Source organism: Phyllobates terribilis, unplaced genomic scaffold (assembly GCF_046119375.1).
Source record: "Phyllobates terribilis strain yellow unplaced genomic scaffold, ASM4611937v1 Scaffold_4__5_contigs__length_816908805, whole genome shotgun sequence".
NCBI classification, from domain to species: Eukaryota; Metazoa; Chordata; class Amphibia; order Anura; family Dendrobatidae; genus Phyllobates; species Phyllobates terribilis.
In genome coordinates, this window is record NW_027362764.1 from 678707474 (window position 1) to 678729922 (window position 22449).

A 22449-nucleotide genomic window follows, 5' to 3' on the forward strand; every position below is an offset into this window, starting at 1 on the left:
CACCTCATGCACGTCACTGACAGCGTGGGAGAATTCTCACGCTGAAGCGCTGAGTGCAGGAGAATTTTCCCACGCTGTCAGTGACGTGCATGAGGTGAGCTGAGTTCATTGGACATGATCTCGGCTCATCTGGATGACGTCACAGAGAGACACTGAGGAGCGCAAGCATGCCTGCGCTTCTCAGTGTCCGCGGGATGACAGGCTGGATGGCAGCGTTCTGCTGCGGTCCAGCCTGTCATCTCGATGTAGCAGAGCTGAAGCTGTCCTGGGAACCATGGAAAGGTAAGGATGAGGTTGCTTTATTATTTTACTTTTATTGCAGGAGATCGTTGGCTTCAGCTGGAATGGGCGTGGCGGTAAGTATGGTTTAATTTAGAACAATAAAGAATTGTGTCTTTATTTCAATTAAAGGACTTTTTTCTGGGTGTTTGTGTTTTTTTTTAAATACTTTACTAGAAATTCATGGCGGTCATGTCTAATATTGGCGTGACCCCATGAATTTCGGGCTTAGGGCCAGCTGATAATGCCAAGCTGGCCTTAACCCCTTTATTACCCAGTGAGCCACCGCACCAGGGCCCTGGATGAGTTGGGTACAGCGCCAGAAGATGGCGCTTCTATGAACGTGCCATTTTCCGGGGCGGCTGCGGACTGCAATTTGCAGCGGGTGGGGCCCAGAAAGCTTGGGTCTCCCTGCGCTGCAGATTCCAGCCCCCAGCTGCCTAGTTGTACCTGGCTGGACACAAAAATAGGGCGAAGCGCCACACATTTTTTTTTTTAATTATTTCATGAAATTCATGGAATAATTAAGAAAAAAAGGGCTTCCCTATATTGTTGTGTCCGGCTAGGTACAAATAGGCAGCTGGTGGTTGGGGGCAGCCCGTTCCTGCCTGCTGTACCTGGCTGGACACAAATATAGGGCGAAGCCCCACATAATTTTTTTTTAATTATTTCATGAATTTCCTGAAATAATTAAAAAAAAATTGACGTGGGGCTTCACACTATATTTGTGTCCAGCCAGGTACAGCAGGCAGGAACGGGCTGCCCCCAACCACCAGCTGCCTATTTGTACCTAGCCGGACACAACAATATAGGGAAGCCCTTTTTTTCTTAATTATTCCATGAATTTCATGAAATAATTAAAAAAAAAAAAACGTGGAGCTTCTCCCTATTTTTGTGTCCAGCCAGGTACAACTAGGCAGCTGGGGGATGGAATCTGCAGCGCAGGGAGGCCCAAGCTTTCTGCCCCCCCCCCCGCTGAAAATTGCAGTCCGCGGCCGCCCCGGAAAATGGCGCGTTCATAGAAGCTGGATGCTGTACCTGGCTGGCATACAAAAATATGGCGAAGCCCACATCAAAAGTTTTGGGAAAAATTTATTAAAAAATAAATAATAATTTAGGGACTGCATCTTTATTAAGTCCTCAAATGTCATTTAGTGTTAAAATAAAGGATTTATTTAAAAAAAAATGGCGTGGGATCCCCCATAATTTTAGTCTCTAGCGGAGGTTAAGCAGACGGCTGGGGCAGATGTTTGAAGCCTGGGAAGGGGGTAAAACCATTGGAGCTTCCCAGGCTACTAATATCAGCCCCCAGCTGAATACCTAGCCTTTACTAGCTATTAAAATGGGGGACCCCCCCAAAAAAAATGACGTGGGGTCCCCCCTATTTTAATAGCTAGCAAAGGCTAGGCAGACAGCTGGGGGCTGATATTAATAGCTCAGGAAGGGTGCCATGAATATTGGCCCCCTCCCAGGCTAGAAACACCAGCCGTCAGCCGCCCCAGAAATGGCGCATCCATAGGATGCGCCAATTCTGGCACTTAGCCTCGCTCTTCCACGCTGCCCTGGTGCGGTGGCAGGGGGTAATAGTGGTGGGGTTCATGTCAGCGCCAGCTGCCATGAAGCCCACGTTAGTAATGATGGCCATCTATATGACACCCCCATTACTAACCTACAAAGTGTTAAAAAGAAAAAACACACTACACCCAGAAAAAAATAATTTATTTGAAATAAAACACCATTTTATTTAATTCTTAGTTTACTAAAAAAAAAATAGTTACCTGTCCACGTTCCTGCGCTGATCTCCCATGCACAGCTGTCACATCTGGAGATGGTGACAGCTGTGCATGGCTGCTGTAAGCTCACGCTGCCGGGAACACGTCCGCTCCCGGCAGCGGGAGCCACTGACTGAGGTCACCGGAGTGCATTCAGGCAGCGCAGCTCCGGAGACCTCCTTTACGGCAGTGCTGTACCGTGGGAATTTCTCACGATACAGCAGTGCCGTAAAGGAGCTAACCGGAGCAGCGCTGCCTGAACTCCGGTGAACCCTTACTGCCCCGTCATTCTAGCGGCGGCAGCGGTTCAGAGCGGTCACACTCTATGTGGCTGTTCTGAACTGGAGATCTTCGTGGGACACTCGTGGACTGCTACGGAGGGGTAAGGATAAGGTTGTGGTTTATTATTTTATATTTTATTACAGGAGATCGATGGCTTCGGGGAATTAGGTGTCTAGGTGAGTATAGGTGTAGTTTTTTATTTTTTACTTTATTTTAGGTGGCGATCGGCGGGGACAGGTAATGTATGAACTAATTTCTTTTAGGTAACCACTGGCCACCAATGACATGTATTTAAAATTTATTGGGGACACAGTAGGGCAATTTAAATAGCAGGATCAGGCTGATGGGAACTACTGCTCCCATCGAGCTGATCCTGCTGGCACGAGTGGACGGGGGACAGACATAGGCCGATGGGAGTAGTAATGTCACATCGGCCTATGTCTGCCTGCACGCACAGACACCCCGCACACACACCCTCACACACACCCCGCACACACACACACCCCGCACACACACACACCCCGCACACACACACACCCCGCACACACACACACCCCGCACACACTAATCATGACGGGTCTGGGAGGAGTGGCTGACCTGTGCGGCCGTGGGAAAGTTGATGTGAGTTCATGCAGTCAAGCATGAACTCACATGAACCCTCTGAGGGCACCGCGGCTACTTCAAATGAACAGCTGATCGGCATCACCTGATACCTCAGCTGTTCATTTGAAATAACCGGCGGGAAAGCGCAGCACAGAACGGGAAAGCCGGCGGTGAAGTCTTTTCACTGCCGGCTTCCCCGCCCGGGTCCTTCGCTCCTTGGTGCTGCGCTCCCCGCCCGGTCCTAATTTACGATTGGGATTGAAGGTGGCGAGGGGAGCGGAGGATCGGGGTGGGAGGCTGCGGGGAAGCAGTATGGGGCTGTGTGACTGTTTAAAAGCCGGCGGCATTTTACCGCGCGCCGGCTTTTAAACAATCAGGAGAATTCTCCCACGCTGGGATGGCATTCTGATGACAAGCTGGATCGCAGCTGAGCGCTGCCATCCAGCTTGTCATCCTTCACAGACACTGCAGAGCGCAGGCATTATGGGAACTTCCGATTCCGGTATTCGATATTATAAAAGTATCGGAATTAAGTATCGGAATTCCGATACAGTGAATATCGGCCGATACCCGATATTTCAGTATCGGAATGCTCAACACTACTCAAAACTTTATTCTAGGTGATGTTACATTTTCACATAGGACCCCTTGTTCGAAAGGAGCTTCTGAACTCTCTCGTCCATTGAATTTGTCAGGTTTTGGATGGTTTCTGCTTCAATTGTTTTGCATGAGGACAGAATACCCTCCCAGAGCTGTTGCTTAGATGTGAACTGCCTCCCGCCATCATAGACACTCCTTTTAATGATGCTCCAAAGGTTCTGAATGGGGTAGAGGTCAGGGGAGCATGGGGGTCACACCATAAGTTTGTCCCCTTTTATGCCCATATCAGCCAGAGATGCAGATGTTTTATGTGCAGCATGAGATGGTGCATTATCATGCAGAAAAATGATCTTGCTGTGAAATACACGGTTCTTCTTCTTGAACCATGGCAGGAAGTGCTGTTTGAGAAAATCCACATACATTATGGAGTTCATCTTTAGCGCCTTCAGGGATCCTAAAGGGGCCGACAATCTCTCTCCCCATGATTCCAGCCCAAAACATTACTCCACCTCCTCCTTGTTGGCGCTGTAGCCGTGTTTGCGTGGGGTGTCCATCAACCAGCCATCCTCCACTCCATCCATCTGGACCATCGAGCGCTGCACGGCACTCATCCGTGAACAAAACAGTTTTGAAATCAGTCTTCATGTAATGTTTGGCCCACTGGAGCCGTTTCTGCTTGTGTGAAGTGGATAGAGGAGGTCGACAGGATGGCGCATGCACAGCTGCAAACCTCTGAAGGACCCTGCATCTTGTTGTTCGGGGGAAGTTGGAGGCACAAGCAGCTTCAAAAACTTGTCTGCTGCTATGACAAGGCTTTTTTGCCGCTGCTCTTTCAACCTGACGTAATTGCCTGTAGGAAAGAGTCCTCAATTTGCCCTTATCAGCACGCACACGTGTGTACTGTGAATCAGCTACATACTTCTTGATTGCCAAGACACTTCATCCTGATCATCGCACAATGTTGATTGTAGTCATGCCTTGACCTAAACACTCCACAATTTGTTGCTTCTCAGCAGCCGACACATCCTTTTTCTTTCCCATTTTGGCAGAAAATGTAGGCTGCTTAATAATGTGAGAGAGCCTTCTTAAGTAGTCTTGCCTTTCATTTTACACACCTGCCAAACTAATTAGCACAGGTGTCTGCAATTGCTTACAGTGATATAAAGAGCCCTGACACACATCACCATCAATGAGTTTAACTGACAAACAAACAAATTCTTCCCTTATCACTCCTAAACACTTTTTGCATAATAATTTGGAACACAGTGTACATGTGCTTTTCCACAAAACACCAGTGGTTCACGTAGTGAATCTTACAGTTCTAACTTGCCAACCGTGGTTTGTATGGAGTTGTTCAAAAAAGGGCCCAAAATTAAGATAACATAGATGGGAGAGGTCTCTATGAATAGGAATTCCTAAGTATTTGATACCCTGTGAGGGCCAGGCAAAGGGAAAGTTGGACTGGATGGAATCCTATATGGATTTGGGGAGGGAGACATCGAGGGCCTCAGACTTCGCTGCATTGATTTTAAAATTTTACCATGTAACAAAGTGATCTATTTCAGCCATAACAGCATGGATGGATATATGTGATTGAGTGATATATACTAGGACATCATCAGCAAATAGAGAGCACTTGTACTCGGTGCCTTCCACCTCAATCCACCTAATATTGGGGTTATGGCGAATTGATGAGAGCAGGTGCTCCGTCACGAGGATGTATAAGAGAGGGGACAGAGGACATCACTGCCTTGTCCCATTGGTGATTGTGAAAGGTGATGAAAATGTTCTGACGCACCCCCTGGGCCTTGGGACACCCGGAGCCGGACCCTTTTTGGTGGATGCTGGTGGTTGTAGTCTTCGTGGCGGCGATCCGGTTCCGTGGCTCAGGGCGGTCAAACCAGTGGCGGAACTATTTATGTGGTTTTGATGTTTAAATGTCCGACTACGCCACCCGTGGATTGCGGTCAGAGTGAACCGCCGCTACAGGGCAGACCGCTGAGGCTGGTGTTGTGGGTGCAGCAGAGCGTAGCATAACTCCCCACGGGAGGAGTATAGCCTCAGGGCAGTGTATGCGGAGGATGGGGGTGATGGTGCAGGGCAGCAGCAGTAACGACACGGAGTCAGTGATGCAGTTCAGGGCCTTTACTCACAGTTCTTATTATCCAGACCACGTCTGCAGGTAACGGCTGCCCACGTCGTACTGTGCTCACCAGGTGAGGGGCTCAGACAACTCCCAGATAACTTTGGAGCACTTCACAGGACCCCCTTTGTGTGTCCTTTGTCTGGCCTTTCTTACCAACACTTCTGTCCGGCTGCCTCGGGCCTCCTCTTGGTAAACTTGGCGCCAGTTTCCCTGACCCTATGTGGTTCCTTCCTAGCGGGTGTAGCGAGGGGCTGCGCCACATAAAATGTCAGAGCCTCTGGTTTCTAGCTGAGGGTCGTTTCCTGCCTCCACTAGTTCGGGGACCGGTCTCCCCCTTTGGCCTGACCCCTCCACGCAGGTGGATTCGGGCGTGCGGTGGCGACTCGCCCGTCCGCACCCCTGGGATCCCTTCATTCCTCGTTCCTGGAGCCTTCTCCGCTCCTTTTCCTTCCTTCTCCCTCTTCCAGGCCTGGGCCTCTGTTACTAGGCCCGCCTCCGGAGCAGAGCTCATGCAGAGCCCCTGCTCCCTGCCACTTCTGCTCAGACTTCTCTGCACTGAACTAAGATGGTGCCCACCTTTTATACTCCCTTCTCAATGCACCCAGGAACTGCTTCCTCCCTGCTCCTGCACTACAGGGTTCCCCTTCCTCAGTGTTCCCTCCCCCCACTCCAGCCAGGGACAGGGACTGTCGTGCCCATCTCAGGGGCATATTGGTCGCCCTGCCCCACGGCAATGTGGTGTAATGCATGCAGGTGTCGGGTCCTGATCCACACTCCATCCTTACCTGAGAGTGAGATATCACACCTCTGGGTGAGGTGCAATACGTCTGTAGCAACCGAGCCCTCAGGGTGCTACAGTTCCATTTATCTTCAGCCTAGGTGACGTATTGCGATACAGGGCCGTGATTTTGGCTATAAAAGGGTCCCCTAGACCCCTACCCCAAGCTTTTTAAGAGAATCATATATGGCGTGCCAGGAGACTCTATGGAATGCTTTCTCAGCATCCAACGAGAGTATCTAATTACAAATTTTTAACTGCATCTAGCCCAGGAAATACTTTGTGCCTAGTAGCAGTGTCTGCTAGTCAGCGGATTATCCCGGCTGTTAAGCAAGCTGCACCACCTGTAGTTTAGACACTTAATTTTTTCAAAGGAAATGCTTCGGGACCATGGGATACTTAGTGAAGAGCATCAGGAGGCACCCCAAGGCATAGGGGCTGGGACTGGCAGTAGGATGCCTTGCGGTGGACAGCCGAGCTCGATCCTTATAAAAGCTTTTTAACTGCAGCAGCTTTAGTGGACGCTACTGGAGCTGGAATTACCGCGGCTGCTGGCATGAGACTTGCCCTCCAATAGATCCTTGTAAATGGATTTAAAGTCTATTCATTCAAATTAGAGAGACAATTTAAATTAAAAAACTTAGAGCTGCCTCCACCACAGGGGGGCTCGCTCGACCCACCAGCGGACAGGCACCAGTATTGGGAGAGGGGGGCTGGCCGTCAGGGTTCACAGCGGCTCTGGCACAAACCCGGCGACACGGAGGTGGCACGGGCAGGAGCGGACTGGCCGTGTCGACTTCTCACTTTTTGGATTTTAGAAGGGCATGACATGCCTATATCTGTGTCTCCCCCTCCTTTTACTCCTCCACCTCTTTTATTTTCGCATGACTATATGTACTTGTCACTTTTCCATGTGTTAGTTATGTCTTCTGAGCAGTTTGTCAGCTTTTGGACACCTTTGAAGGTGTTTTCTATGTGTTTCTATGTGTTTGTGTTTGCCTGCCATTGGTTTTAACGGTGTTCGAAGGTGTGCGACGAACAGTTCGACGAACAGTTCGGCGAACACATGGGTGTTCGACGAACAGAACCGAACTCGAACACTACGGGGGTGGCTCAACACTACCGGTAACCCCAAGCAGAAGACCTTTGCAGGCAACACGACCCTCCCCCCTGAAGAGCAGCTCAAAGTCACTGGCAACCATCTCACCCTCTTCCTTCATTCACCCCTGGACGTCTCGCTCCGCCCCCAAGTTACGGGTCCAGCTTGCTCTTTCTGTCACATTACCGCGATGAAGGGTTTAGCCTGCAGGAGACCCTGCGCCGAGACATTTTTGAAGACACCTGATGCGGCCGGTGAATCACTGCTAAACAAACCACACCTGTAGGGATGGCACAGCCTTTGCATGGACCCTTCGGAGCCCGCCCCGTCACGGCCAGATTGCTCGCCACCAAGCGATCCTGAGAAAGGCTGGCCAGGCGATGGATCGAGCAGCGTCTACTGGCCATACCGCCTTGGATACGCCCGATCTCGTCTGATCTCGGAAGCAAAGCAGGGCTGGGCTCAGACAGTACTTGGATGGGAGACCTCCTGGGAACACCGGGTGCTGTAGACCAGGGTTCCCCAACTCCAGTCCTCAAGGCCCACCAACAGGTCATGTTTTCAGGATTTCCTTAGTATTGCACAGGTGATAATTCCATCACCTGTGCAATACTAAGGAAATCCTGAAAACATGATCTGTTGGTGGGCCTTGAGGACTGGAGTTGGGAACACTGCTGTAGACTATTTTGATGATGTTTTGCCCTACTGCCCAGCTCGGCTAGCATGGAACGGCGCCTTGCCGGACACCGACCTTAAGTAACTTAGATGATGGAAGCCCCAAGGCCTCTGAGCCAGTTGGCAGTTAAGTACGCTACCCCGCCGCCTTCACGCAGGCCTGACACCGAGCTCCTTGCCACGGCTAGGAGTGCTAATTGACTCCGCAGATCGCCGTGTGGAAATTATGGCGTTAAAAGCACCCGGGGCCGTGAAAGGGCCAGGCTTTCAGCAGGTGCCCAGGGAAGGTTTTGGATGCCGGCCGCCTAGCGAGGGCCAGCAGAAGTAACATGTTTCTCTGCAAAGAAGCTTGTGTAACCAAGCCAGACGTTTGACAAAGAGCTAACCTCAGTGCAAGGAAGGCAAGGAAGGAATTGGGGAGGGGGGGGAGTGATTCCTGCTAGGGCCCTGAAATCATAAAACAGGCAGGAGAGTCTGACGCATGGTGACGGAGAGGTTGTAGGGGCAGATAGGGGGTGTTGTCACGTGCGAGCACGTGTGCATGCTGGCTTGTGTGTGAGATTGCGCTTCCTAGGTGTAGCGCGCTGCAGACAGTCAAAGGGATTGTTCCCTTTCATTAAAAGTTAATCCCCGGCTGCAGGCTATTAGAAAGCAACTAGCCGCGCTCTACTCACCCTACCCGGGTCTACCGGTGAGTCTCGCCTCTGCTCCCTGCCTGTGGCATTGGCCGTGAAGCTGACGTTCCGTCGACAGCGCTGCAGCCGATCAGTGAGCTCAGCGGCTCTGAGTGGGGCATTGTGTCTACAAGACCTTTAAAGGAAGCCAGCAAAAAAATTGAAGAGAAGGGAAAGCACAAAAGGACCTGGTCTTGCTGAACACTGGAAAGGGCATCCGGCAACCAGACTTCAAAGTAGAAAAGCAGCAAGTGAGAAGCTTATCTCTGCCTACGGCCACACCACCCTAAACACGCCTGATCTTGTCTCATCTTGGAAGCTAAGCAGGGTTGGGCCTGGTTAGGACTTGGATGGGAGACCACCTGGGAATACCAGGTGTTGTAGGCTTTTGCTTTTTCCTTCCTTCCACCAGCAGGGGGCACTCTCTTCTATGCCTTTTTTGCATTCCCTTTCACAAGTGCACACATTCATTCTCTTTTCTTTTTTTCATTTGCTTTCTCTCTTGCGCTATTTCATCTCTGCAAAATACCAGCATCCTTCTGATCACCGTGGGCCTCCAGCATTGTTGCTTATTTAATTTTAATACTAGGCTCCTTTTCACCAGGACCAGCGTCTCCCGGGTGGCTGGAGGCAACCACCGGTAACCCTAAGCAGAAGACCTCCCCCCTGAAGAGCAGCTCAAAGTCACTGGCAACCATCTCACCCTCTTCCTTCATTCACCCCTGGACGTCTCGCTCCGCCCCCAAGTTACGGGTCCAGCTTGCTCTTTCTGTCACATTACCGCGATGAAGGGTTTAGCCTTCAGCAGCAAGTGAGAGGCGTGTCTCTGTCTACGGACTCACCACCCTGAACACGCCCGATCTCATCTGATCTCAGAAGCTAAGCAGGTTCAGGCCTGGTTAGTACTTGGATGGGAGACTGTAAAATAATACTCTTCCTGTATTATTTTTTTCTTCTGAGGACTTCTCAAAGTATCAATATCACGATATTCTTATAAAAAAATGTATCTGTTTATTCTTGGATTGTCCATTAAAAAGAATCAGATTGCAGCAGGTACATACAATAATTAGTTATAAAGTAATTGTCCATTTGTCCATAATTTGCTTAATTGTTGAGATTCACCCATCTTTCCTTGGATCCTGGCTGGTAAATCATGTTTTTTTCCAGCATGTGTCCAGGCCTACATGTCATCTGCTTCTCAGCATGAAGATTCTGTGTCTTGTGGGGTGGGCAGAGCAAGAGAGCCCCCCCTTTCTGTACCATGGGCTTTTATAGCCAGTCGTATGGACACCTGTTCTACATATGGTAGTGAACCAAAATTACACACACAAATAGCGCATGTCAACTAGACACGATGGCAGAGGCATAGAACTCAGAAAAATGATTATCGATTAACATTCCAAATGAATTTCCATAATTAACCATTTAACATTTCCCCCTTTTTTGAGAATAAAAGGACTTTAACTGAAAAATCTCAAAAGAAGATACATTCATCAATCATTTTTTCTTTCCTTCTTCCTTGGCAATATCATTAAATTTCCATAATAATAATAATAGTAATAATAGTATCAATATCGGATTATTGTTATATAATGATGTGAATTCATGTTATGGTAAGCCGTGACTAATATTCATTTAATATGTATAATTATACTTCCCTATATCTAAATTGAAGCAATCGCGGGTTCAATCGTCATCATCTGATGTCATCGGGTCGTCGTCTCGTCTTCTTCTTGGTTCTTTTATAACAGTCTTTAGATGAAAACTCCTTTGAAATAAATTACAGCATGTAGATATTGTACAGTCCATAATTGTGTTCATTATTGTTCAGTCCATAAACTGTACTCTTTATTAGAAAGATCACGAGTGTCAGTTGATAAGAAAACAAAGTCCATGGATGAAATGTAGCTTTAATATCTGTGCAGTGTCACCTGGACTTACGTTGGATCGTCTTTGGAAACTTCCGTGTGTCCGCACTGGTCTCGTGTCACTTTTGGAACAGATGTGACGTCTTTGGTCAGTAAAGCAAGGGTTAACTTGCCACTTTCCTGCTTTATATAGCACCATAAACAGTACTCAGTCCTTTATATACAGGACACATATGCCAGGTATTACCTGTTCACCAGCTTTCATTGAAGCGTTGCAGGTGATAAGAAACCACTGGAACGTGATGAAACTTAAACACAACACAGTACATATAGGATCATCGTCCTCTGCCGTCCTGGTGATCAGTGGTGTGAATTGTATTGTATGTAATGGACACAGTCTATTATAACACTCAGCATTCACACCTGTTACCTTCTGAGACGTCCGGATATCAGTTGCTTCTTCTTGTAACTTTTGAGAATCTCTTTGATTTATAAAAATTAAAAGTCTTTATTAAGATAGAATTCATAATTGCGATGTCTTGATTGAAGTCTTCATTCCCTAATCTGATACCAAATCTGGCAGTTTTTCCTAACCTATAATATCACAGCGTACCATAGCAATCAGTAATATCCATCTAATTATTATCAAAATATTAAAATAAATTATGTTTGGAATAATAAACAATAATAGATAATAATTCATTATCAATCAAGTACTCCATATGATAGAACATTTTTATGTCATAGGTGTAATTACCTTTTCCAACCCATAGGTGTCAGTGTATTTTTAAAAAACAAGTTTTTATATCTTTATTAAACCAATAATATCAAAGAATGTATACTCCTGAACCAAAATGAATAAATATATGAATGTATGAATGAATGAATGAATGAATAAATGAATGAATGAATTGTTGTGTTTGCTCAGAAAATGTAAACATTTTTTTCCTTAGCAATATATATTTAATGAAGCAATACTCTTGTATTAGACATTACTTTATTAAATATTAATGTGTTTTCTCAATTGAGATATTGAACTCAAATAAAATCAAATGAGAATTAAAAAATGAAAAAATAGAAAAATAAGAAGTATAAAGTAAGAATAAAATTTTAAAAATGAAAAATAAAATTAAGAGTGAAAATAAGAATAAAAATAAAAATAAGGCCTTTAAATTTTAATGACAAATGCAGAGTAATTATATTCTCCATAAAAAATACCCTTATATCTCCATTATCTGGATGATTTCATATTTGTCATAACCTTGTACCACCAAAAAATATTAAATTATGCAACTTTGCATGTAATACCCTTCTTAATTATACCATAGTACCTTATTATTATTTCTTCTTTATTAAAATGTGTGGAAAATAAGTATTGATCAAAAGTGATTATGTAATCAGGATCAAAAACACATTTTCCCCTTAATACCAAAAATATTATTTTATAAAATTTATGTATATATCAGAACCAAATTAAAAATAATTATTCTTCTAGAAATATTGTGCATAAATTTCATATCGATGAGTAGCATAGATTTGACTAAAGAGAGGTGTGTACCTATTTAGGTAACCATTAAAAATAATATTATAGTTATTCAAGAATATTATCATGTGGAAAATTATTCTAAATATAAATTTGCTTTGTAAACCATTTTGATGTGTGGTTGCCCTTATCCACTATTAGTTAAATCAAGAAATAATAATTATTAAAGAAATATAGAAATATATATATGTAGATACAGTAATACCTAATTATGTATTATAATTTCCTCAGAATTAAATATATTTTTGTACCTTCACATAAAGAAACATTTTTTTTTCAAACATACAAACATACGAGGCCTCTGTCACATCAATCACACTTAGCAGCTGCTGATTTACTCATCTGTCACCTTCACTCTGACATTCACAGATCTGTTCAACTCAAACATTCCACATATGAAGTTTTATATATATATATATATATATATATATATATATATATATATTTAACCCAAAATTGTTGTATCCCAATTTATTAATGCGCATTGCCATATCAATTGAATATCTTTATATTTCTTTGAATATTCCCCAAGTACATATTATATAATATGAGAGTAAGTCACTGGAATTTCAGACACTTGAAAAAACTCTTGTCTTAGATTCTTTTATCACTGGCTGCCCGGTCTTAAGTTACATCAGTTGAAAATATAATGAATGGGATCCTATACTATTAGCTCAAAGTTCAAAGGCCGCAGCTGTCACACATCATGCTGTAAAGCTACTTTAATTTGCACGAACACTTCATGCACAGAAAATATTAGCAACACAAAAGAATTAATAAGTATTACATATATATTATAGTTCAACTAGATATATTGTTATTATTTTAAAATGTTATACACATAAAATCATGCAATTTTTTCTCTTCCTGTGTGAATAAAGAAATAAATCCATTTTAGAGTTCTTTGATCAAATCCTGCTTTGGAATGAAAACTCTAAGGAAATATAAGAAAATAAAATTAAATATCAAATTCATACAGAAACAGAATTATTTAAATATCTTATACATATATTGGTTGGTTCTAATGTAATTCAAAATATTGCTACTTAAATTTATATATATGAAGTTCTAATTTATTAATTAATATATATATATATATTTTATAAACGTATATATAAATACAATTATATGCAATCTCTACTTAGACAAGTGTATATATATATATATATATATATATATACATATATATATATATATGAACTATTAGAAACTATGTAACTACAATTTTACTGTATAAGATTATAAATAAATATTGAGACATTGTATTACATTTTGATACAACATTATAATTACAGTTTTTCCTTAGCCACTCCCTAAACCAAATCTTCTGTCTCTCTCAAATATCTCCAGGAACGCCCTATTTAGGAAAGACATTTTTCTATCCTTCAAAACCTCAGAGAACTGCCTGTTCTTCTGTCCACATTCCATGACGTCACTGTGAGTTGGTCGTCTCACCTGTCTCTGTCCATCAGTTTCAGCCATTTTCCTTTTTAGAGAATCACAGTTCTGACTGAGAATTAACTCATTCTGTGGAGAGATGGATCTTTGCACTGGCTGATATGGCTTATAACATATATGAAATCTTCTGCGTATTTGATAGAGTTCACTATGGGGATGACTCAGTCTAGGAGAGTTTGATATTGGCTTTTGGTAAGATTTTACATTTCCTGGTTTTATAAATTTAGCTTGATTTATTTTCTTTTCACGATTCTCATGTTTTCTAACAAAATCCAGCATCTGCGGACATTCAAATAATGAATTTTTTTGTGATGCCATAACTTGGGAAACTGAATTTAGGAATTTGAATTTTTGTACAAAAGTTGTTATCATATGTTGTACTTTTCCATTTTTGATGAGAGCTTTGTACAACCGTTCAAATATGGAAATGAATGTATATGTACATTCCTTCCTACCAATCCTTAGTTTCTGAAGATCTTCTATGTTGGGCAAATCCTTTGTGACACAATAAATCAAATATCTTAATCTGTCCGAATCATTTTCCCATCCATTAGGAGAGTCATTTTCACAGGGCATTAAATGTAAACGTCTGGACAATGTCACAGGAATCCATATTTTAAATAATTGATTCCTCTCCTCATTGGATAAATCAAACTTATCAGAGAAGCTCTCAAATGTCTCTGAATTTCTACAGGCATGGATTTTGACATCATATTTTGGCATGATTTTGTATAATTTCAGCAAATTTTTCCTCATTTTAATTTGGAGTTGAGCCTGGGTAATTCCAGAATTCTCTGATATTTTTAGTGGCTCTTGTACGTCCGTTCCTCCTACGTCACTCACGTCTCCTCCCACATCACCTAGTATGTCGGTTTCTCGTATGTCAGTCATGTCTCCTCCCATGTCAGGTTTCTGTATGTCCGTCTCTTGGTCAGACCCAAGGTCACCTTCAGTTACAGACATGTGTCTTACTTCTTGTTCATTTTCCACATTACAGTCAGAATCAGTATCACCGTCTGACACTTCTACACTATTTTCCTGCTTAGAAATCTCTAACACAAGACTATGAAATAAATCTACCAAATGTAGAATATTTCTCAATTTCTGTTTGTCTCTTTTTACCAATTTAGAAGTTAACTGCAAATTCTGCAATTCACATTCTTTGTATAAACTGAGCCACAAAACTTCTATGTCATCTCCTACATTAACTTTGAAATTAATATTACTTTGTTTAGCAAAAGAAGAAATTATATCCATATTTTGCTTACCTTAAGATTCCTTGGCTTCTCTTTATCAGCACGTCCTGTCTTCAGTTCGTCTGATTCTTTTCCTGTGTGATTCTGTTCCTTGTTAGTACCTCTGCTTCCTGTCTTTCCTCAGTCTGTAGGTCCTTTCTGCTTCTCGTGACAAACTAGTGAATTTACTGACACGTGAACAACAGCTGTTCAGCTCGTCAGGACTCCCCCCTTGTTCACGGAAGAAATTCACTTACTTAATTTAAAAAACAAAAAAACAGGACTGGCTGGCTCACCATTGTAAAATAATACTCTTCCTGTATTATTTTTTTCTACTGAGGACTTCTCAAAGTATCAATATCACGATATTCTTATAAAAAAATGTATCTATTTATTCTTGGATTGTCCATTAAAAAGAATCAGATTGCAGCAGGTACATACAATAATTAGTTATAAAGTAATTGTCCATTTGTCCATAATTAGCTTAATTGTTGAGATTCACCCATCTTTCCTTGGATCCTGGCTGGTAAATCATGTCTTTGTCCAGCATGTGTCCAGGCCTACATGTCATCTGATTCTCAGCATGAAGATTCTGTGTCTTGTGGGGTGGGCAGAGCAAGAGAGCCCCCCCTTTCTGTACCATGGGCTTTTATAGCCAGTCATATGGACACCTGTTCTACATATGGTAGTGAACCAAAAATACACACACAAATAGCACATGTCAACTAGACACGATGGCTGAGGCATAGAACTCAGAAAAATGATTATCGATTAACATTCCAAATGAATTTCCATAATTAACCATTTAACAGAGACCGCCTGGGAATGCCAGGTGCTGTAGGCTTTTGCTTTTTCCTTCCTTCCACCAGCAGGGGGCAGTCTCTTCTATGCCTTTTTTCCATTCCCTTTCACAAGTGCACACATTCATTCTCTTTTCTTTTTTTCATTTGCTTTCTCTCTTGCGCTATTTCATCTCTACAAAATACCAGCATCCTTCTGATCACCGTGGGCCTCCAGCATTGTTGCTTATATACTTTTAATACTAGGCTCCTTTTCACCAGGACCAGCGTCTCCCGGGTGGCTGGAGGCAACCACCGGTAACCCCAAGCAGAAGACCTTTGCAGGCAACACGACCCTCCCCCCTGAAGAGCAGCTCAAAGTCACTGGCAACCATCTCACCCTCTTCCTTCATTCACCCCTGGACGTCTCGCTCAGCCCCCAAGTTACGGGTCCAGCTTGCTCTTTCTGTCACATTACCGCGATGAAGGGTTTAGCCTGCAGGAGACCCTGTGCCGAGACATTTTTGAAGACACCTGATGCGGCGGGTGAATCACTGCTAAACTAACCACACCTGTAGGGACGGCACAGCCTTTGCATGGAACCTTCGGAGCCCGCCCCGTCACGGCCAGATTGCTCGCCACCAAGCGATCCTGAGAAAGGCTGGCCGGGCGATGGATTGAGCAGCATCTACTGGCTTTACCACCTTGGATACGCCCAATCTTGTCTGATCTCGGAAGCAAAGCAGGGCTGGGCTCGGACAGTACTTGGATGGGAGACCTCCTGGGAGCATCGGGTGCTGTAGACCATTTTGATGACTTTTTGCCCTACTGCCCAGCTCGGCTAGCATGGAACGGCGCCTTGCCGGACACCGACCTTAAGTAACTTAGATGATGGAAGCCCCAAGGCCTCTGAGCCAGTTGGCATCTATGTATGCTACCCAGCCGCCTTCACGCAGGCCTGACACCGAGCTCCTTGCCACGGCTAAGAGTGCTTATTGACTCCGCAGCTCGTCGTGTGGAAATGATGGCGTTAAAAGCACCCGGGGCCGTGAAGGGGCCAGGCATTCAGCAGGTGCCCAGGGAAGGTTTTGGATGCCGGCCGGCTAGTGAGGGCCAGCAGAAGTAACATGTTTCTCTGCAAAGAAGCTTGTGTAACCAAGCCAGACGGCTGACAAAGAGCTATCATCAGTGCAAGGAAGGCAAGGAAGGTGCGGAAGGAATTGGGGAGGGGGGGGTGATTCCTGCTAGGGCCCTGAAATCATAAAACAGGCAGGAGAGTCTGACGCATGGTGACGGAGAGGATGTAGGGGCAGATAGGGGGTGTTGTCACGTGCGAGCACGTGTGCATGCTGGCTTGTGTGTGAGAGTGCGCTTCCTAGCTGTGGCGCGCTGCAGACAGTCAAAGGGATTGTTCCCTTTCATTAAAAGTTAATCCCCGGCTGCAGGCTATTAGAAAGCAACTAACCGCGCTCTACTCACCCTACCCGGGTCTACCGGTGAGTCTCGCCTCTGCTCCCGGCCTGTAGCATTGGCCGTGAAGCTGACGTTCCGTCGACAGCGCTGCAGCCGATCAGTGAGCTCAGCGGCTCTGAGTGGTGCGTTGTGTCTACCAGACCTTTTAAGGAAGCCAGCAAAAAAATTGAAGTGAAGGGAAAGCACAAAAGGACCTGGTCTTGCTGAGCACTGGAAAGGGCAGCCGGCAGCCGGCAGCCGGCAGCCAGACTTCAAAGTAGATAAGCAGCAAGTGAGAGGCTTGTCTCTGCCGATCTCGTCTGATTTTGAAGCTAAGCAGGGTCAGGCCTGGTTAGTACTTGGATGGGAGACCACTTGGGAATACCAGGTGCTGTAGGCTTTTGCTTTTTCCTTCCTTCCACCAGCAGGGGGCACTCTCTTCTATGCCTTTTTTCCATTCCCTTTCACAAGTGCACACATTCATTCTCTTTTCTTTTTTTCATTTGCTTTCTCTCTTGCGCTATTTCATCTCTGCAAAATATCAGCATCCTTCTGATCACCGTGGGCCTCCAGCATTGTTGCTTCTTTACTTTTAATACTAGGCTCCTTTTCACCAGGACCAGCGTCTCTCGAGTGGCTGGAGGCAACCACCGGTAACCCCAAGCAGAAGACCTTTGCAGGCAACACGACCCTCCCCCCTGAAGAGCAGCTCAAAGTCACTGGCAACCATCTCACCCTCTTCCTTCATTCACCCCTGGACGTCTCGCTCCGTCCCCAAGTTACAAGTCCAGCTTGCTCTTTCTGTCACATTACCGCGATGAAGGGTTTAGCCTGCAGGAGACCCTGCGCCGAGCCATTTTGGAAGACACCTGATGCGCGCGGGTGAATCACTGCTAAACAAACCACACCTGTAGGGATGGCACAGACTTTGCATGGACCCTTCGGAGACCGCCCCATCACGGCCAGATTGCTCGCCACCAAGAGATCCTGAGAAAGGCTGGCCGGGCGATGGATCGAGCAGCGTCTACTGGCCATACCAGCTTGGATATGCCCGATCTCGTCTGATCTCGGAAGCAAAGCAGGGCTGGGCTCGGACAGTACTTGGATGGGAGACCTCCTGGGAACACCGAGTGCTGTAGACCATTTTGATGACGTTTTGCCCTATTGCCCAGCTCGGCTAGCATGGAACGGCACCTTGCCGGACACCGACCTTAAGTAACTTAGATGATGGAAGCCACAAGGCGTCTGAGCCAGTTGGCAGCTAAGTACGCTACCACGCAGGCCTGACACCGAGCTCCTTGCCACGGCTAGGAGTGCTTATTGACTCCGCAGCTCGCCATGTGGAAATGATGGTGTTAAAAGCACCCGGGGCCGTGAAGGGGCCAGGCTTTCAGCAGGTGCCCAGGGAAGGTTTTGGATGCTGGCCGCCTAGCGAGGGCCAGCAGAAGTAACATGTTTCTCTGCAAAGAAGCTTGTGTAACCAAGCCAGACGGCTGACAAAGAGCTAACCTCAGTGCAAGGAAGGCATCGAAGGAATTGGGGAGGGGGGGGGGTGATTCCTGCTAGGGTCCTGAAATCATAAAACAGGCAGGAGAGTCTGACGCATGGTGACGGAGAGGATGTAGGGGCAGATAGGGGGTGTTGTCACGTGCGAGCACGTGTGCATGCTGGCTTGTGTGTGAGAGTGCGCTTCCTAGGTGTGGCGCGCTGCAAACAGTCAAAGGGATTGTTCCCTTTCATTAAAACTTAATCCCCGGCTGCAGGATATAAGAATGCAACTAACCGCGCTCTGCTCACCCTACCCGGGTCTACCGGTGAGTCTCGACCCTGCTCCCGGCCTGTGGCATTGGCCGTGAAGCTGACGTTCCGTCGACAGCGCTGCAGCCGATCAGTGAGCTCAGCGGCTCTGAGTGGGGCATTCTGTCTACAAGACCTTTAAAGGAAGCCAGCAAAAAAATTGAAGAGAAGGGAAAGCACAAAAGGACCTGGTCTTGCTGAACACTGGAAAGGGCATCCGGCAGCCAGACTTCAAAGTAGAAAAGCAGCAAGTGAGAGGCTTGTCTGTGCCTTCAAAGTAGAAAAGCAGCAAGTGAGAGGCTTGCCAGTGCCTAAGGCCAAACCACCCTGAACACGCCCGATCTTGTCTGATATTGGAATCTAAGCACGGTTGGGCCTGGTTAGTATTTGGATGGGAGACCACCTGCGAATACCAGGTGCTGTAGGCTTTTGCTTTTTCCTTCCTTCCACCAGCAGGGGGCACTCTCTTCTATGCCTTTTTTCCATTCCCTTTCACAAGTGCACACATTCATTCTCATTTCTTTTTTTCATTTGCTTTCTCTCTTGCGCTATTTCATCTCTGCAAAATACCAGCATCCTTCTGATCACCGTGGGCCTCCAGCATTGTTGCTTCTTTACTTTTAATACTAGGCTCCTTTTCACCAGGACCAGCGTCTCCCGCGTGGCTGGAGGTAACCACCGGTAACCCCAAGCAGAAGACCTTTGCAGGCAACACGACCCTCCCCCCTGAAGAGCAGCTCAAAGTCACTGGCAAACATCTCACCCTCTTCCTTCATTCACCCCTGGACGTCTCGCTCCGCCCCCAAGTTAGGGACGGCACAGCCTTTGCATGGACCCTTCGGAGCCCGCCCCGTCACGGCCAGATTGCTCGCCACCAAGCGTGTTACAACTCTCCTGTTAGTTTTTTTTTAGTTTGCTGGTCACATGACCATTTTGCCTATTTAATCCGGCTCCGCCCTCCTGGCTTTGCTGGACTTCATTTGTATTTACTACTGTTGAGCTAGCTTGTTGCTCTGTTGCCGTTCTCTGTTAGTTTTGCTAGGTCTTCTGACCCCTATGCCTTTTTGTTGTGTGTTTGTCTTTGACTGCTACTATTTCTGCTAGGAGGTGTCAAACTTTTCCCAGTCCCTAGATCTTGTATCGATCCCTCCCTCACATCTATAGGTCTGCGTTCAGACTAGCCGAGGACTTTAGCGGGTCTGATCGCAGGATCAGGTTCCTCGTTACATCGTAGGGATCTAGTTTAGTTCTATTGTAGGGATAGATCTCCTTTCTTTCCTTAGTCTCTGTAGCAGATCATAACAGTAATTCCAGCCATAAAAAAAAAAAAAAAAAAAAAAATTCTCTAAGGAAAGTCCTCCAGTTTTCCATCATGGTCTCGGTGCAAGATTTGGCTCAACGCTTGCAGGGACTCTCTCTGGAGGTGACCAAGCTCCAACAACACGTGAGTAGCTGTTCTGGACCGCATTTTGTGGAACCTAAGGTACGTCTGCCTGATCTATTTTTTGGCAAACAACAAGATTTTTTTTCTTTTAAAAATGCTTGTCTATTATATTTTCGTTTGAGACCCGGATCCTCTGGTGATGAATCACAGCGCATAGGGATCATAATGTCACTTTTGCGCAAAGATCCTCAGGGATGGGCCTTCTCTCTCCAACCTAGTGATCCGTGCTTTAGATCAGTGGATAGTTTTTTTTCTGCTTTGGGTTTGTTGTACGATGATCCTGATCGTGTCTCATCTGCTGAGTCTGAATTAAGACGTTTGAGGCAGGGATCAGGTAATGTGGAAAAATATTGTTCTCACTTCCGTCGGTGGTCTGCCCAGGTGGGGTGGAACGATTCTGCTTTGAAAAGCTTGTTTCTTGCAGGGCTATGTGAAAGGGTAAAGGATTTACTGATTGCTTATCCCACACCTGGAAACTTGCAGGAGGCAATGCAATTAGCTATACGGGTGGACAGGAGACTGCGTGAAAGGGTTAATGAGAGCAAATCCTCTGCTATGTCAGCTTCGAGTCCTGAGAGGTTCTGTGCTGACAATGGAGAGCCGATGGAAATTGGGGCGATGGCACCCCGCTCTCAGGAAAAAGACCGCCGACTTTCTGAAGGCTTGTGTTTCTATTGCGGAAATTCTGGTCATTTTATTAAGAGCTGTGTGCTTCGTAAGAAGAAAGAAAAAAAAAATGGTCAGTCATGCTCGTATTGCCTGTTTAAATTCTAAGGGAGTATTCCTATCTGCCACTACTGCTGCTCAGGATGAATTAATTGAATTTCGGGTATTTGTGGATTATGGATCTACTCTGAATGTGATTGATGGGGGATTCTTGGAAAAACTTAGATTAGAACCTAAAACTTTGTCATCCCCTATTGCTGTGGTTTCTGTCGATGGCTCTCCCTTGAAGAGTGTTACTAACATGGTCTGTGAATTTCCCCTCACTATTAATGGTATTCATCAAGAGAATTTGGATTTGGTGGTATTGGATAACTTGCCTTCTCCAGTAATATTGGGGTTACCCTGGTTAAAATTGCACAATCCTGTACTGGATTGGTCTACCAATGAAATTAAGTCCTGGAGCCCTAAGTGTTATGACAAGTGTTGTACCGGGCGCATTGCTGCTGTGGATAGAGGGGAATTGCCTGTACCTATTCAGGATTTTTGGAGAGTTTTTTCTGAGGAGGAGTCGCAGGTTTTGCCTCCCCATAGAGACTATGATTGTACCATTGAATTTGTCCCTGGCGCGACTCTTCCTAAGAGTCGTTTATTTAATCTTACTATTCCTGAAAGAAAGGCTTTGGAAGAATACATAAAGACAAGCTTGGCCACCGGTCACATTAGGCCTTCCAAGTCTCCTGTGGCTGTTGGATTTTTTTTTGTAAAAAAAAAAGATGGCGGTTTACGTCCTTGTCTGGACTTTCGTGAGATTAATAAAATTACTGTACTCAATCCTTACCCACTGCCATTGATTCCTGATTTATTTAACCAGTTAGTGGGGGCCAAGTGGTTCTCTAAAATTGATCTCCGGGGGGCATACAATTTGTTGCGCATGAAGGAGGGTGATGAATGGAAGACTGCTTTTAACACTCCTGTGGGTCATTTTGAGAATCTGGTTATGCCTTTTGGTCTCACCAATGCTCCAACATTTTTTCAGAATCTTATTAATGATATCCTTAGACCTTTAATCGGCAAAAATGTGGTTGTGCATTTGGATGACATTTTGATTTATTCGCCGGATCTGGAGTCTCATTGGCGGAGCGTACGTGAGGTATTACAGTTATTAATGGACAATTCGCTTTTTGCTAAGCTGGAGAAATGTGAGTTCGCTGTACAGAGAATTAGTTTTTTGGGCTACATTATCTCCAGTGAAGGTTTTGAGATGGACCCGGTTAAAGTTCAAGCTGTGCAGGAATGGCC

At 45.3% G+C, this 22449-nt stretch overlaps 5 pseudogenes; all 5 read left to right on the plus strand.

The window, feature by feature from the left end:
- The first annotated feature begins 7953 nt into the window (after positions 1-7953).
- Positions 7954-8073, plus strand: LOC141267369 (5S ribosomal RNA; annotated as a pseudogene).
- A 1103-nt stretch (positions 8074-9176) lies between these two features.
- LOC141269432 (5S ribosomal RNA) lies at positions 9177-9295 on the plus strand (annotated as a pseudogene).
- A 7182-nt stretch (positions 9296-16477) lies between these two features.
- LOC141269921 (5S ribosomal RNA) lies at positions 16478-16597 on the plus strand (annotated as a pseudogene).
- Positions 16598-18265: 1668 nt separating this feature from the next.
- On the plus strand, positions 18266-18385 carry LOC141267579 (5S ribosomal RNA; annotated as a pseudogene).
- A 964-nt stretch (positions 18386-19349) lies between these two features.
- LOC141269578 (5S ribosomal RNA) lies at positions 19350-19468 on the plus strand (annotated as a pseudogene).
- The last annotated feature ends 2981 nt before the right edge of the window (positions 19469-22449 follow it).